This window comes from Lepidochelys kempii, chromosome 1 (genome assembly GCF_965140285.1).
Source record: "Lepidochelys kempii isolate rLepKem1 chromosome 1, rLepKem1.hap1, whole genome shotgun sequence".
NCBI lineage: Eukaryota > Metazoa > Chordata > Testudines > Cheloniidae > Lepidochelys > Lepidochelys kempii.
This window is the reverse complement of record NC_136380.1, coordinates 156143375-156160517: the sequence shown is the minus strand read 5'-3', so window position 1 is coordinate 156160517 and position 17143 is coordinate 156143375. Positions and strand designations below refer to the sequence as shown.

Below are 17143 nucleotides of genomic sequence, written 5' to 3'. Positions count from 1 at the left end.
TGGAGACCACTTAACAGCCTCCTTAAGAGACATCTTGGCTTTCCTAAAGTAGGAGATAATAGTCTCTACCACCAATTAACCAAACTCTTCCACACTGATCTTTGTTAGCAACAGACTTTAGGAAGGACATCAGTGATAGGAAGGACACTGAACCAAAGGTGTTCCCAACACCTTTGAACTCACCAAAAGACAACTTCGGCACAGATTTGTTAAGGTATTTAGGGGCTGCTGTGCCCAATATTTCAATGCTTAACTCATTTAGTAGCCCAAATGTCATTTTCAGAAGGGAATTAGGCACTTAAGAGGGCCTTAACCTTTGTTCTCTCAGTATACCAATCAGCACCCACAGCAGACTTGTACTGAATCATCTTCTTTATTTGATTCATAAACTAAACAAATTTAATAAAAAATGGAATGGATTCCACACTGTAGCCAACAGAAGCTATCCACTACCACATGAATCTGGTCAGAGACTTTGCTAATGCTATGGTATAGGCAAAGAACCTCTGGTTTATCTCCTGCACAGCAACAAGAAAAGAAACCAAACATTCTTTATGACACAAACTATCAGCTCCAGCTCAAGACTTTCACCACCAGTGCTCTAGTGGTCTTTCTGCCTACCTCATCTATAAAACAAGGTGGCTAACAAAGATGAAGCTGGAGAAGAGGATACCTATGGGCTGGCCTATTAATGAAAAATGATGCTCCACATCCCACCAAAATCTCAACACACACCACAAATCCAAACTATATTTTGATCTAGATCTACCATGAGTAAAATCAGCTTTGAACTGGACAATGGAGCAGATAAAAGCTGTTTGGTATCACGCAATAGCATCAACTGAACTATCCCTAAAGCTAACATTACCAAGTTTAAACAAAACATTTAAATTAAACTACAACTAACCTACAAACCAGTAAGAAAGAAAAGTAAGAAGTAAAAGTAAAAAAGTAAGAAAAGTGTATTACACTGCAATGTTTAACTGAAGGACTGTTCTGAGACTCAATTTCTACAGCATTAGGAAAATAACTAAGGCAGTTGGAGCCATGGTCCCTTCTTTTCATGGTTCCTAACCCTTTCGAGTCCTGAAAAATCTACTACAAATTTAAGAGCCACTTTTGACAACTTGTACTGGAACTTATCCAGTTTTACGAATATAAGCAAAATAGTGTTAATGTAGTCATGTCATTGCAATATGATGAAAAACTTACCACAGGAATCTCAAACTCGTGGCCCCACGGGGCTCCAGCAGTTTTGGGGCTGGGTCTCTCCCTTGGCCCCACCCGCCACCCCCGGACGCTCCCCCCAGGCGATTTAAAATGGCCTGGGGCCCCGGCAGCACAGCACAGTGGAGCTAAGTGGCGTCTCACTCCACTTGTCTGCCGGAGCCTCCCTGCGGTTCCGGGATGGGGCGGGGCTGTGCCTCTGTCCCGAGTGCCCCTGCGGCCAATGGGAAGCTGCAGGGGCAGTGCCTGGGGGCAGGTGCCCCATGGCCCGGTCCACCTTGGAGCCCCAGGTAAGCACCGCACCTCCCGACCCTCTCCCAGAGCCTGCACCCCCACCCCTTTCCCACACACCCCTCCAGGCCCCAAACTCCCCCCCAGAGCCTGCACCCCCTTCCTCTTCCCAAACACCCCCCCCAGAGCCTGCATCCCTACCCCCTGCCCCAGCCCAGAGCCTGCACCCAGCACCTAAACTCCATCCCAGAGCCTGTACTCCAGACCCCCTCCCCCACCCAAACTCCCTCCCAGAGCCCAACCTCTCATCTCTTCTGCACCCAAACTCCCTCCCAGAGCCTGCACCTCAATCCCCTACCTCAGACCTCCTCCCCGACCCAAACTCCCTCCCAGAGCCTTGTGGGTTCAGGGCAGGACGAGCGACATTAGCCCCCTGGGAAGATTTGAGAACTGGCACTGGCCCTAAGGTAAATTAAGTTTAAGACCCCTGACTTAACACTTGCAATCTTTGTATATCAATTCCTCTGCTTACAGTACCATGTTAATTAAAAGTGGAACATTTTTTGAGGTTGATTTGCAGCAGAATCTCTAAGCATTTCCCAACAAATGTTAACAGCAGCCAACAAAAATCAGTTCTTCTCCAATACTGTAAAATATTTTGCCGTTCTGTACAATCCCAAATAAGACGACTTTGTTGCATGATTCCAGAAGCAGACCAAGAACCTTCCTTTCCTTTACTAAGTTGATATGTTTTTCCCTCGAGAAACAGTCATTTGGCCTGATTCTGTTTGCACTATATTTACTTTTTAAGTGTCTTTACAGTTTAGATTCTTCATGATTTCATTGAACAGATTTTTTCCAAAGAGAATACACCAGAATATGGGTTCAATCTACTCTTCAATAAATGCAAGTCTTTATTTTGGATATGTGGAGTTGTACTTTCTTTATGAAACCTCCTTGTAAGAAGGTGGCACAATTTGCCCTGTTTATTCTTGTAGATTACAGAATGAGGCAGCTGCCATATAAAAATGGGGGTTGGGGGGGGAGGGAGTCACCGAAGTAAGGAAACTTATGTCACATTGCTGTAGATATTTCTATTCACTGCTAGCCTTTTGACATCCAGTTGAGCACCTCCTACCAACAGTCCCCTTCTCATCAGTTGGCAAGAGCAAATGGGACAAACGCCCACTTTTGCCAAAAAGGGGCTAGTGGGGTGAGTGGCAGGACTCAGGCCAGCCCTGTGCAGGGGAGGTGGTCAGGGAATGGCTTGGACCAGCTCCATGTGGGGGAAGGAGGGAGAGAGCAGCTTGGGCCAACTCCATGCAGAGGAGCAGGTGGGAAGAGAGGGGCTCTAGTCAGCAGCTCAGCACAAGGCGGGAGGGAGGTGGGGAGAGGGACTCCATGAGTGACTCCATTGGCAGGGGGAGAGGAGGAGAGAAGAGAGGTGCAGCAAGCAGAGCTCTGGCAAGCAGCTGGTCCAGCTCGGGGGGGGGGGGGGGGAAAGGGAGGGGGCAGAATATGCTCACCACCACAGCTGGGCTCAGGCTTCTGGGCTGGCCAGGGGGAAAGGCCTCAGGGGGAAGAGGAGGAATATGCTGGAGGGGCCCTGGGTCAGGGGAGAGGAATGGCAGGGGCCAGAGTTCCAGTGATCCTGCCGGCTGGCCCCAAATTGGCCAGAGCTCCTGGGCACAGGGCCCATCAGCCCATACGGTAATCCACCGTTGTTTCTAATGGGCTTGGTTCTCTGCAGGTAGAACACCAGGGTGCACCTGATGTCAAGGAAGTGCAGTTTCTTGTCCCCAGGAGAGGCATGAGGTTTTGTAAAAATACAGGTAAGTGAACTGATTGGTTGATATGGAATTTGGACACAATCTTGGGGAAGAATTTGGGGTGTAGCCGGAGGGACCTTCTCCTTGTGGAATACTGTGTAAGGAGGGTCTGCCATCCTGGCCACTAGTTCACTGACCCTTCTGGCTGAAGTGATCGCTATTAAGAATGCCACTTTCATGGAGAGGCAGGTCATGGCACGTGTCACCAGAAGTTTGAAAGGTGGGCCTATGAGAGTTGACAGGATGAGGTTAAGGTCCCACGGGGGTGAGAGTTTGATGACCAGTGGGAAGGTTCTCAGCAAACCTTTCATACATCATACTGTCATCAGGTGAGTGCAGATAGCGTGTTCCTCCACCAGGGGGAAGGAAAGCATTAACTGCTGCCAGATGTACATAAAGCGAGCTAAGTTCTAAACATGTTGTTTTTAGGGTGAGGAGATAGTCAAGGATAACCAGAATGCCCAACATAGCAAGGGAATGGTGGTGGTGGCATGCCAAAGCTGAGAAGCAGCACTGTTTAGCCCAATACCATATTCTGGCCAACTCTTTCCCTGGTCCTCTCTCCTGGACTGAGGCAGAGCATCCAAACACCAGGCCATGAGGTGGAGTGAGCTCTGGTTGGGGTGCCTGAGCCTCCCATGGTCTCGAGTTAGGAGATCTGGGAAGGGGTGGATCCTGATAGGTGGGCATGTGGACCATCTTAGGAGATCCATGAACTGTAACTGCCTGGACCAATAGGATTCTAGGTGGATGATGGTGGCTCCATCTCAGTGAATCTTCTGAGAAACTTGAGGTATGAGAGGCATAGAGGGAAAAGTGTATCAGGGGTCACCGGGCCAGGGGAGCAGGAGAGCGTCACCTTCTGGGAGTCACTGCCGATGGCTCCCCTGGAGCAGTATGAGAAGCTTTCTGTTCATCTGGGATGCAAAGAGGTCCCACGGGCGAGTACCCCACTGTGCAAAGATGTTGGTCAGAACTGTTCTGTGTATTTCGCATTCATGGTCTGTCAAGGTTCCTTCCTCATTCTGAACTCTAGGGTACAGATGTGGGGACCTGCATGCAAGACCCCCTAAGCTTATTCTTACCAGCTTAGGTTAAAACTTTCCCAAGGTACAAACTTTGCCTTGTCCTTGAACCGTATGCTGCCACCACCAAGTGTTTTAAACAAAGAACAGGGAAAGAGCCCACTTGGAGATGTCTTCACCCAAAATATCCCCCCAAGCCCTATACTCCCTTTCCTGGGGAAGGCTTGATAAGAATCCTCACCAATTTGTACAGGTGAGCACAGACCCAAACCACTGGATCTTAACAACAATGAAAAATCAATCAGGTTCTTAAAAGAAGAATTTTTATTAATTAAAGAAAAGGCAAAAGAATCACCTCTGTAAAATCAGGGTGGTAAATACCTTACAGGGTAATCAGATTCAAAACATAGAGAATCCCTCTAGGCAAAACCTTAAGTTACAAAAAGACACACAAACAGGAATATACATTCCATCCAGCACAGCTTATTTTACCAGCCATTAAACAAAAGGAAATCTAATGCATTTCTAGCTAGATTACTTACTAACTTAACAGAAGTTCTGAGGCTGCCTTCCTGATCTGTTCCCAGCAAAAGCATCACACAGAAAGACAAACCCTTTGTTTCCCCCACCCCGCACTCCAGATTTGAAAGTATCTTGTCCTCTCATTGGTCATTTTGGTCAGGTGCCAGCTAGGTTATCTTAGCTTCTTAACCCTTTACAGGTGAAAGAGTTTTGCCTCTGGCCAGGAGGGATTTTTTAGGACTGTATACAGAAAGGTGGTTACCCTTCCCTTTATATTTAGGACATGGTCTATGTAGAGACTTCTGCTTAGTGTGTCCACTAGGGAGTTCTGAACTTCTGGGAAGTATGCAGTCTGTATAGTAACCTGATTTCTGACACACCAGTTCCACAGTCTGACTGCCTCCAAGCATAGGGAACAAGAGCTCACTCCTCCCTGTTTGTTTATATATACACACCATGGCGGTGATATTGTCTGATAGGATTTTCACATGTGGAGGGAGCATATGAGGGGAAGGAAGTCCTTGCAGGCTAGACAAGCTGCTCTGAGTTCCAGCAAGTTTATATGCAGTCTGGCTTCCTGTAGTGTTCATGTATCCTGAGTTGTGTGGTGGTCCAACTGAGCACCCCATCCTGTGTGTCTGTCACAGTGGTGTCCCTCATGGTAGGGCTGAAGGGGGTCCCCACCATGAGCTTGGTTGGGTTGGACCACCAAGCAAGAGAGGCGAGAAATCCTGAGAGAACAGTGTCTTTGGAGTTGATGCAGTCCTTGGTCAGCTGGTAGGTCAAATGGAACCAGGCTTGTAGGCATTGCAAGTGGAGCCTAGCGAATGGTGTCACATAGGTGCATGTGGCCATATGGCCCAAGAGGGAAAGGCACCAACACACACTAGTGCGGGGCTTGCAGGTAATGCAAGCGGCCAGGCTGCACATAACACAGAATCTGTCTGCTGGGAGGAAAACTTGTGCTGAAACCGAGTCTACCTTTGCTCCTATGAAATTTGTTGTCTGTGTGTGAGACATAATGGACTTGTCTAAATTTATGTAGATATGTAAGAAGACATCAAAGAGACTCTGTTGCAAAGACAACTTCATGTCAGGATTGTCCCACTAGAAGCCAATCATCCAGGTATGGGAACATGGTATGTCCCCGGCATCACATCTGGGTCACTACTACTGCAAACACTTCCATGAAGACCTTTGGTGCTGTCAAGACTAAAAAGGGAGGACAAAACTGGGGGAGCTGCTGTCCAATCCTGAACTGTGGGAACTTCCTACATGAAGGATGAATGTCCACATAGAAATATGCTTCTTTTGTGGTGAGAGCTGCGAACCAAACTCCCTCCTGAAGGGAGGGATTATGGATACCAATGAAGTCGTCCTGAATTTCAGCTTCCTGATGAAAATATTGAGCTGTTGAAGGTACAGGATGGGTCTCTGCCCCAAACCTTTTTTGGGACAAGGAAACATGGGGAGTAGAAGCCACTTCTCTGATATTTAGGCAGTACACTTTCTTTCGCACCCTAGTGGAGTATAAGTCTGCCTCTTGTTGAAGAATCAACTGGTGGGAGGAGTCCAGGAGCAGGGCTAGGGGGGAGAAGTTGTGAGGAGGGAAGAAAAGGAACTCTATGGAATATTCATGAGGGATAATCTCCAGAACACAACGGGCTGTGGTGATCTTGCTCCAACTGAGGGAGAAGAAGGTGAGGCGGCCTCCAAAGATGTCAGATGGTGGAGGAATCTGTGGTGGTGCGCGCGTCTTGACCTGTATGTCAAAAGTAGCCTTTGACCTATAGCTGGAAGTACACTGAAGATGTGATAGTGGCTGGAGCTGGGAAATGGCTCTCCGGGATCTCAATCACTTGGGAGGATGTTCAGGTAGACATTGGTGGTAGGAGGGATAGGAGGAAGGTGACCTTGGTCTGAAGGCTGTTTTTGATGTTTTCTCCTGGAGGCTGGAGAATAGACTCCCAGGAACTTCAGAGTGGATCTTGATTCCTCAGCGAATATAGATACTCATTCGTCTTGTCATTGACCAGATTGGACTTGTAGAAAGAGAGGTCCTGAATGGTATTTTGGACCTCTTGGGAATCCAGATGACTGGAGCCAAGAGTCTCTATGCAGGATATGCCCCGTGACCAAGGACCGGAATGAAGTATCAGCTTCATCATCAGTATCATCGCAGCCTGGAAAGTTACCTCTCTCACCAGCCTCCCATCGCCCACCAAAGACTGGAAGTGGGCCTGGTCTTCCACGGAAGTTTGTCTTTTAACTCTGCCAGCCTGGTGTAAGTATTAAAGCTGTAGTTAGCCAATAATGTCTGGTAGTTGGCAATACAAAAATGAAGGCCTGTGGAGGAGAAGATCTTCCTGCCTAGGAGATCCAGCCTCTTTGACCCTTTATCTGGCAGAGTGGATTTCTGCAGGTGCTGCCAAGCCCATTCCACTGCCGCTTGAACAACTAGTGAATTAGGGGCAACGTATGTAAAAAGAAAAATTGGCCCCTTTGGCCAGCACAAAATAGTATCTCTCTGTTCACTTTGGGGTGGGGACACACAATCCTGGCGTGTGCCAAACTGTTCTGGATAGTTCCAGTATGGTCTCATTTATGGGAAAGGTCACCCTGGATGGTCCCTTTGGCTGTAAAACATCCAGGAGACTGTATTGGGGGTTCTGGGCCTCCTCCAACAGGATTTGCAAGTCGATAGCCACCCTCTGAAGTAGATCTTGATACGGTCAGTGGTCATCTCGTGGAGAGGGTGGGTAATAAGAAGGTTCTGGTCGGAATCGCAGGTGCCGGCTTAGCGTCATCCTCCTTGTACACCTACAAATGGCTGACAAGATGGGGAAGAGAAGGAGGTTACTTTCCTGTAACTGAAGATACTTCAAGATGTGTGGTCCTTATCTGTATTTCACTGAGGGTTTACGCATGTGCACTGTGTGTCTGGAGCCAGAGAATTTGAAAATAGTAGTGTCCGTTGGTTTGCACATGCGCACTTGCCCCATGGTTACGTCTGAGCTGATAAAGGGCAGGGTGGACTGATCACGTCTCCAGTTCCTTCTCCACCGCAAATCGAGCAGATCCACAGCAGAGGGGAAGGAGAGCGGGAAGTGGAGTACAGATAGGGACCACACATCTCTAATAACTTCTAGTTACAGGTACATAATCGCCTCTTCTTTTTTGAGTAATAGTCCCTATTGTATTACACCAAGGGTAACTAATTAGCAATAACTAATTCAAAGGAGGGTGCAAGGATGAAGATGGATTGGTTGAGCAGAGGACAGCCACACCGAAAGATGTATCCGTCACAGAGTTCTGCTCCAAGGCATAATGTGCAGCAAAGGTATGTACCGAACTCTACGTGGCTGACTGACGGGTGTCTTGAAGTAGTAAATCGTGGAGGGTGGCCATACTCGACATCTGGTCTCTTGTGGAATGGGTTCTCACTCAGAAGGGGAAGGCAGTATCAATAACTGATAGATCGTACTGCATCCCGAAATCCACACGGAGATTCTCTGTGTAAAAACCGCTTACTCCTTAACTCTCTCAGCTATTGAGATAAACAATGTCGGAGACTTTCTGACTGGTTTTGCCTTCTGCAGGAAGAGGGCCAAGGCCCAGCAAACATCAAGGGAGTGAAGCTGTCATTCCTCTGCCGAGGTGTGAGGCTTTGGAAAGAAAGCAGGCATGGGCTGATTGAGATGAAACTGGGATACACCCTTTCGTAGAAACTTGGGATGTAAGCGCAAGGAGACTTTGTCCTTATGGAAAGTGGTGAAAGGGGGTTCCACCCTCAAAGCCCCAAACTCACCTACCCTCCTCGCAGAAATGATAGCCACAAGGAAGGCAACTTTTATGGAAAGGAGGGACATAGAGCATGAAGCCAGCGGTTCAAAGGGCTGTTTCATTAGTGCTGATAGGACGAGGTTGAGGTCCCACAAAGGAGCGATAGGTTCTATGGGTGGGAAAGTTCTGAGGAGGCCTGTCCAAAACCTAATAGTCAACGAGGATATGTAAATATGGAGTGTCCTTCCATGTGGGTTCGAAGGCACTGATTGCCACTATGTGGACCTTGAGAGTTGAGGGCAAGCCCCAATGTCTTCAAGAACAGGAGGTAATCCACAAGCAAGGGAATCTCCACTTCTCCATTTGGCACCGTAGGAACACCTAGCGGACTCTTTCCTGATGCTTGAGACTGTGTCTTGCATTTCAGATGAACACTCCTATTCTAGTGAAGATGCCCATCCAACAACCATACTCTGAGGTGAAGCGTCTACAGATTGGGGATGTCTGATCTTGCCTTTGTGTTGCATTAGCAGCCCAGGGAAAGTAGAGATGGGAAGTGGGTGCCAGGCTGACATGCGGAGAAAACTGGGAAACCAGAACTATCTTGGCCAGAATGGGGCAATCAGAATGACTGTGGCTCTCTCCAACCTGATCTTGCGGAGTACTTGTGGCAGGAGTAGTACAGGGGATAAGCATGGTTGATCTGGTCCGACAGCAGAGTATCAGAGCATCACCTTGAGAGTGGATACTGATACCGTTCCCCCTCCACCTCTGGAGCAATATGTGCTGCATTTGTTGCTGGTGTGGGAGGCAAAGTGGTCTCTGGTCGGAGTCCCCCAGTGGTTGAAGATGTCGCTTACTATGGTGTCATGGAGTTCTCACTAGTGATCGGCCACGAATCTTCTGCCGTCCCTAACCTCTGTTTTCCAGAAGCTGGGAATGGGAGACAGGGGACGGATCACTTGATGATTACCTGTTCTGTTCATTCCCTCTGAAGCACCTGGCATTGGCCGCTGTCGGAAGACAGGATACTGGGCGAAATGGACCTTTGGTCTGACCCGGTATGGCCGTTCTTATGTTCAATAAAGTCCTGCAGTTTGCCACATTGAGGAAGTCATATTTGGCTAACAAGGCTTGGTAGTTTGAAATTCGGAACTGGAGGCTAGCTGACGAGAAGCCCTTGAGTACCAGAAGGTCCAACCATTTGCTCTCCTTATAAGTTGGGGTGGAGCGCGGGTGTTGCTGCCTGGACCATTCAGTTGCTGCTTCCAGCGTGAGGGAATTGGGGGGTTGGGGGGGGGGGGAGGAAGGGGTGAGAAAAGAAACTCAGACCCCTTAGCCAGTATGTAATATCTCTTTTCTGCCCCCTTGTGGGTAGGCATGCATGTGGCTGGGATATGCCAAGATGTTCTAGCTGGCTGGAGAATGGCACTGTTGATCGGCAAGAGCATCCCTACTTGGTACTGAGAAATGAAGGATTTCCAGGAGCTGATGCTGCTTGTCTTGTACTTCTTCTAGGGGGGGTGTAAAGGTCATTTGCTACCCTTTGCAGGAGATCTTGGAATTGTCTGGGACCCTGGGTATAGTCCCCAGAGTAAAGAGGGTTTCCCTCCGCATGGGAGTTCTATGTTATACTATACTATGTACAACTAATATTGCTAAACTACAAGATAACTATTTACAGCAAACATATATAATAACTCATTTAGAAACTGGAAGAGCAAAGGAGGACAGGGTTCTGACTCAGGCCATGGGGTGATAAGGCAGCACTGGAATGGAGTCCCCAAGCACCCCCACTTACGCCCTCAGTCAGGAGCATGAGAGAAGATACTGAGCACGTGCGAGTCAACGGACACTGCTTGGAAAAACTTCCAGAGTCAGGCACACGGCATGCATGCGTATCCCACATGTGGAATACACATAGGGACCAGAATCAAAAGACTATGTAGTTTCAAGTTGACCTAAAGCTATTTGTGAATTTAACAAGAATTTGCCAAATTGTTTCAGCCAAAAAAAAAAGTTAGGGGACTAGATTCACATAACATGACAAGAGGGAGGCAGTAGTGTCACTGCCCCACCCCGTTGGTCCCAATAGTCTAGTGGTTAGGCCACTCATATGGGATGTGGAGACACCCAGATTTGAATCCCCAGCCTGGAGTAAGGACTTAAACCCAGGTCTATCCCCCGCACAGGCGAGTGCCCTAACTACCATGCTATAGGATATTATGGGTGGGTCTCGCTCTCTCCAACTGAACCTATTCCACTTTGCATAAAGTATCTGAACAGTCACTGGGCCAGAGAGAGAAAGAATGACACTAAAGCCCAGGGATAGATACTTAGGCAAATTTCTGCAACTATGAGGCTGCCCAATCAGGGTAGATGGGTTGAGAAGGCTGTTGCAGAGAAATAACTGATTTGGTGGGGGAGGGAAGAGGAAATTAAATTGGGTTGAACAGAGGAGTGACTGAATGGAAAGTGAGAAACTAATGGGGGACTGAGTAGTGACAGAATTCAAGTGTCTCCAGACGTGTGTGTATTTTTATATATGAGGGCCAGATGGCAGAATGGGTTGAATGTATTTTTGTAAGGATGGACTAGTACAGTTTTGCCCAGACAGGTAAATTCCTGACAATTTTTCAAGTATATCATAATGCATAGCTGGTGGAATTCTGCTCCAAAAATTAAAAATTCTCCACCAAAAATTTATGCTCACAATATTTTAAAATTCTGCAATATTCAGCATATTTTATTTCTCAAAACAATACAATATAATCACTCCAGCTTCAAATATTTTTGTAATTTATTTCAAAATACTGGTCAACAAGTATATCAACAATACAGACAGCAGCAAAAAAGATTCCCCCATGAGTAAAGAGTTAAAGAAACCCCTACAACAACCCAGTTATAGTTGGGGGGGTGCTGGCAGGGGCTGTGTCAAGTCCCCAGAGCCCAGACACCTGCACTCCCATCCCCGCAGAGCCCAGCCACAGGGAACCCCAAGGCCCAGACACCAGCACACCCAGAGCCTTTACTCTCCCCAACTTCTTTACTGTCCTGTCAGGGGACATGGTGTGGTGTAGCCCTGCCCTTCCTCACCCTTTGCCAGAGCTGGCAGGGTTTCCCAGACCCTCTCCCATCCCCAGGAGAATGAGGATCAAAAAGCATGCAGCATCCAGCCCCACCTGGTTTGGAGCTCTGCTCACTGTGAGCTGGGGTATGCAGAGTGCAGCGGCCCCTAGTGGTGGCCAGCAGTTCAACAGGGGAAACGGAATTTTGCAAAATTCTGCATGGCGCAATGGTTGAGAATTCCCCCAGGAGTAATGCTAGCATGATGAATTCAAGTACAAGATGTAGCACATACCAGAGACTGCATATCTGGTGGGCAAAGCAATAAGACAACTGAGTCCACCAGGGAATGAATATGACGCAGCAGCAACAATGTTTTAGCTTAAGTTTTTGAAAACCGACTATTCTCATGTGTCTGGCTCTAAAGGTGGTAACTGTGGTTGGAGGACACAACATTGCCTCCCCGCTCTGGTGATCTAGGTGGAATAAAAAAAGTATTTACTATTGATAATGGTAGGAAGCCTAATAAAGCTGTGAATAATGCTGATTTATAACAATTTCAACTTTGTTGCTCTGCTCCAAGATGAGCAAAGGGGAATTGAACTGAAGTAAGTATAGTTTCATCAATAAGTTTAATCAACAAGAAAGTATACTACCTTCAACAAGGAGGACCCGGTCAACTACAGACCAGTGAGCCTAACTTCAATATCCAAAAATATACTGGAACAAATTAATCAATCAATCTGTTTAAACCTAGAGGATAATAAGGAATAGCAAACATGGATTTGTCAAGAGTAATTCATTCCAAATCAATCCATTTTTCCCTTCTCTGACAAGATAACTTGCCTTGTGGATAGGGGGGAAAACAGTAGATGTGATATATCCCAGACTTTAGTGAGGCTGCTGACACAGTCCCATATGATATTCTTGTAAGCGAACTAGGGTAACATGTTCTAAGTGAAATTATAAGATGGGTGCACTTCTGGTTGAAAGACAGTTCTCAGAGTAGTTATCCATGGTTTGATACATTTCCCAGTTTGACAGCAAGTGGGATCCCACAAGGGTCTGTCTTGGGTCCGCTACTATTCATTTTTCATTAATGACTTGGAAGATGACATTGAGAGTATGCTTATAAAATTCGCAGATGACACCAAGCTGAGGTGTTGTAAGCATTTTGGAGGACAGAATTAGAATTCAAAACAACCTTGACAAATTGGAGAATTGGCCTGAAATCAACAAGATGAAATTCAATAAAGACCAGGGCAAAGTACTTCACTTAAGAAAAATCAAATGCACAACTACAAAATGGAAAGTAACTGGCTAGGTGCTAGTACTGGTGAAAAAAGATCTGAAGGTTAGAGTGGATCAGAAACTGAGCAGGAGCCAACAATGTGATACCGCTGCAAAAAATGCAAACATTCTGTGATACATTAACTGGAGTATCAAATACAAGACACAGGAAGTAACTGTTCTGCTCTGTTTGGCACTGTTGAAGCCTCAGGTGGAGTACTGTGTCCAATTTTGGACATCACACTGTAAGAAAGATGTAAACAAATTGGAGAGAGTACAAAGGACAGCAACAAAAATGCTAAGTGGCTTAGAAACCATGGCCTATGGAGAAAAGATTGAAAGTACTGGGTATTTTTTATCTAAAGAGAAGAGAAGACGAAGACGACCTGAAAACAGACATCAAATATGTTAAGGGCTGTTACAAACTGCTCTCCATGTCCACCAAGTGCAGGATGAGTCGTCATTGACTTAAACTGAAGCAAGGGAGATTTAGGCTAGATATTACCAAAAAACAAAGTATTGATAAGCACTGGAACAGGTTACCTAGGGAGGATTTTTAGAACAGGTTATACAAACACCCTTCAGGGATGGTGTAAGTATTTTTTGTATCTTGGAAAGCCAAAGATATTGTAAAAAAAAGATTAACAGGATTTCCCAAACTGACTATTTCAATTACTTTTTAAAATGTACCTACTCTTCATTGAAGACATTGCATAAAATTAATTACAGATCTTATCAAAAAACCATCAAAAACTCTTCCTTTTCCCTTCACCCCAGCAAGACAGATACTTACCTGCCATTAACTCACTAACATCCTAATTAACCCACCCCATCCTCAAAAGCCTGCAATCTTAGCTGCATGTCTCGGAGGTAGATGGATGTTATATGCCACACAAATACCAACTGAATTGGGTGGACTTGCTGCTTTAAAAGGAATGTAGTTTGAGTGACAATTCACTCCATCTGGCAGAAGACAGGTTTGAGGCTTGCCTTGCAATCTACATCGGACTGCAGAAGTAGAGGTATGTAGTACCTAACTGTATGAGTATGCTATAAAGCAGCTGGAAAATGCGATTTCCAGCTTGGGTAGACCTACAAAATCTTGTGCACTCAGAATAGCCATGAAGCCATGGTAACATGGGCAGCAGCTCAGGCTAGCTGCCTGACTATATTTAATCCCACCCAACACCGTGGGTTCACACAAGCAGCTAGCCCGAGCTGCCACCGATGCCTCTGCAGCCATGCTGCTATTTTTTTGTGTGCGAGCTTGAGCTGAACTAGCTTTTGTATGTCTACCTAAGCTGAGGGGATGGGTGGGAAGAAATCACATCTCCAACTGCTGTGTAGGCAGATCCTAAGTACCCTTGCACCAGCTCCAAGGATCATGTGATTCTCACTAATCTGAAAACCCTCCACAAATGTTTTAAGAAATCAAACGCACTTTATGTGATTTCATATGCATTGTCTACACTAACCATTTTCCCCTTGTAATTTCCCACTGTTACCACCAAATGCAAATTCCCCCATACAGCAATAGTAGAGCACTAGTGCAAAAAAGGTGCCAGCAACTGCCAGTGTTTTAACCACATCATCCAGAGAGACTGGGGGCTAGTCTACACTGGCAACACTAAAGCGCTGCTGCTGCAGCGCTTTAACGTGGCTTGTGTAGTCGCAGCAGAGCCCTGGGAAAGAGCTCTCCCAGCGCTCTAAAAAACCACCTCCACGAGGGGCGTAGCTCCCAGCACTGATACACTGTTTATACTGGAACTTTACAGCACTGAAACTTGCTGTGCTCAGGGGGGTGTTTTTTCACACCCCGAGTGAGAAAGTTGCAGAGCTGTAAATTGCCAGCGTAGACAAGCACTAAGTGGGACTAGACAATGTAATGATTAACATGATAGCAGCCAGTCAACACTGGTGCTCTTTTGGGTGTGCTGCATAATCTGCAATGAAAACTTTGCAATCCTGTAAGTAACACTGAAGAACTGAGCTAAGGCCCTAGTCTATTAGCTTCTTAGGCCTCCCAATTGTTTGTCTTTGTTCCTACATATAATTACATTTAAGATTTGGAGAAAACCAATCTGAATCTGCTAAAATAAAAATAATGGTTTCCACTATTTTGGTAGTACAAACTATGACAACATCCTTTGCAAACAGAATTGGGGTAGATCTCTATTTTGAGCATTATATGCTAGAAGATAAGAAAGGGACTCAGGATTGCAGTCCATAAGTCATATATTGGCCTCTTCTTCCTGTTCTATGCTCAACCCTAGACTTTTTTAATCTGGGATCAGTCATGTTGGCTAAGTAATAGAAGGTAATAGATTTTAAGATTTTTCTAAATCCTTTTTTGGTTTTGTCCTCACGTGGTTTAGGTTCATTCTCGTTAATCATATCAAGCCAAATTTCCAATGAGACTATCATAATAAAGTCACCAATCTAATCTGTCAGATCCCTTGGAAACCTCCATTACTTACTTTTGTAAATTTAGAGCCTCTTTGTAGATTGTTACGCAGATTGTGTAGTATGGTTCAACAACAGCAACATTCAAAATATCTCAGTTGCAAAATGAAACTCGATGTTTTGCTCTCCACCTTCAATGGACTTTTTAATTCAATAGCACATTTGATTTAGGAGACTAACTTCTGCATTTTGAGATGGGCACAAATGCTTTCATTACACAAATTTTACTTTAGAAAAAAGCATCTTATTTTATAACTTCATATCATCAATCGTTTCTTTCTGACCACTCCCCTTTAACTTTAGGCATGCTGAGTCAAGTAAGTTCACACAGTATCTGGTAATTACTCAACAATTATCACCCATTTACTGTATTGATCAGCAGCTTTCACATTTCCACAGTTCGTCTGAGAAACAATCATATAATGAAGTCAACACTCAAGAAGACTGAAAAATAAGATAAGCTAGTCAGCTTTATACAGATACATTATGATGTGCACCGCCCACTTTCCAAAAGCTTTTAGACTGTAGCAAACTAAGCCCTATAATAGTACATTACTCCACCCATTCCCTTATTTAACAATGAATGAAAATTCATTCAATCTACTAGCCCAATACTCTCTCCAGTCACCAATGACTTCACCCATTCTCCTTCCCCTCTCAGCTTGCAGACAACAATTCTGTCATTTTCTTCTTGTTTCCTAGTTGGGAAACAAACCAGTAAGACCACCACTTCTCAACTTTTTGGAATACCGATTCTGAGATACAAATTAGAGTCCATTGTTTCTACTATCAAAAATTTTCAAATACATTAAAATTGTGCCATGAACAAACCAGAAGAATAAAACACACTAAGTTGTTTTTCCCTAGAGAAAAAAACTGTTACTCACTTTCTCGTAGCTGTTCTTCGAGATGATCATAGAATATCAGAGTTGGAAGGGACCTCAGGAGGTCATCTAGTCCAACCCCGGGATGCGTTGCTCATATCCATTCCAATTAGTGTGTGTGTGCCACGTGCAGAGTCATTGGAAAGTCTTTCCCCTAGGAGAACCACTTGAGTTGGCTGTGGAGCCCTCTGGAGTGGTGCCTTCTTGGCGGTGAATATAGGGCCCTGCCGAATCAGTGCCTCCTCAGTTCCTTCTTGTCGGCTCCTCCGACAGAAGGGAAGGCGGGTGGGTTTGGAATGGATATGAGCAACACATCTTGAAGAACAGTTACAAGAAGATGAGTAACCATTTTTTCTTTGAGTGATTGCTCATATTGATTCCAAGCAGGTGACTCCCATGCCTTACCTAAGCGATGGGGTCGGAGTTATGGAATCATGGACTGGAGCACGTCTCTACCATGCTGGGAAATCGTGTACTGAGTGGCGAAACTGTGCTTTGAAAACCACGTTGCCACCCTGCAGATCTCTTGAACAGGCACCTGGGCCAGGAACACCGTTAAGTAACTATAGCTAAACTATCAAAACTACAAAACTCTAAACTGTAAGAACCAGGGGAACACTTGAGAAAGCAAGCCAACGCAGTTCCAATGACTGTCACGGGTGGTAAGAAGGAATGAGGAAGCGCCGGGTCAGCAGGGTCATATACTGAGCACCACGGAGGCGCCACTCCAGGGTGCTCCACAGCCGACCCGACCAGTGCTGCCAGGGAAAAAACTTTCTGACAACTGTGCACACAGCGTGCACACACCTACTTGGAATCGATA

The 17143-nt window shown here is 45.9% G+C and overlaps 1 protein-coding gene across 9 annotated transcripts in view; it reads right to left on the bottom strand.

The window, feature by feature from the left end:
• Positions 1 to 17143, bottom strand: part of KDM6A (lysine demethylase 6A) — a 279893-nt gene that overhangs the window by 131553 nt on the left and 131197 nt on the right. The gene's annotated exons all lie outside the window — the stretch shown is intronic.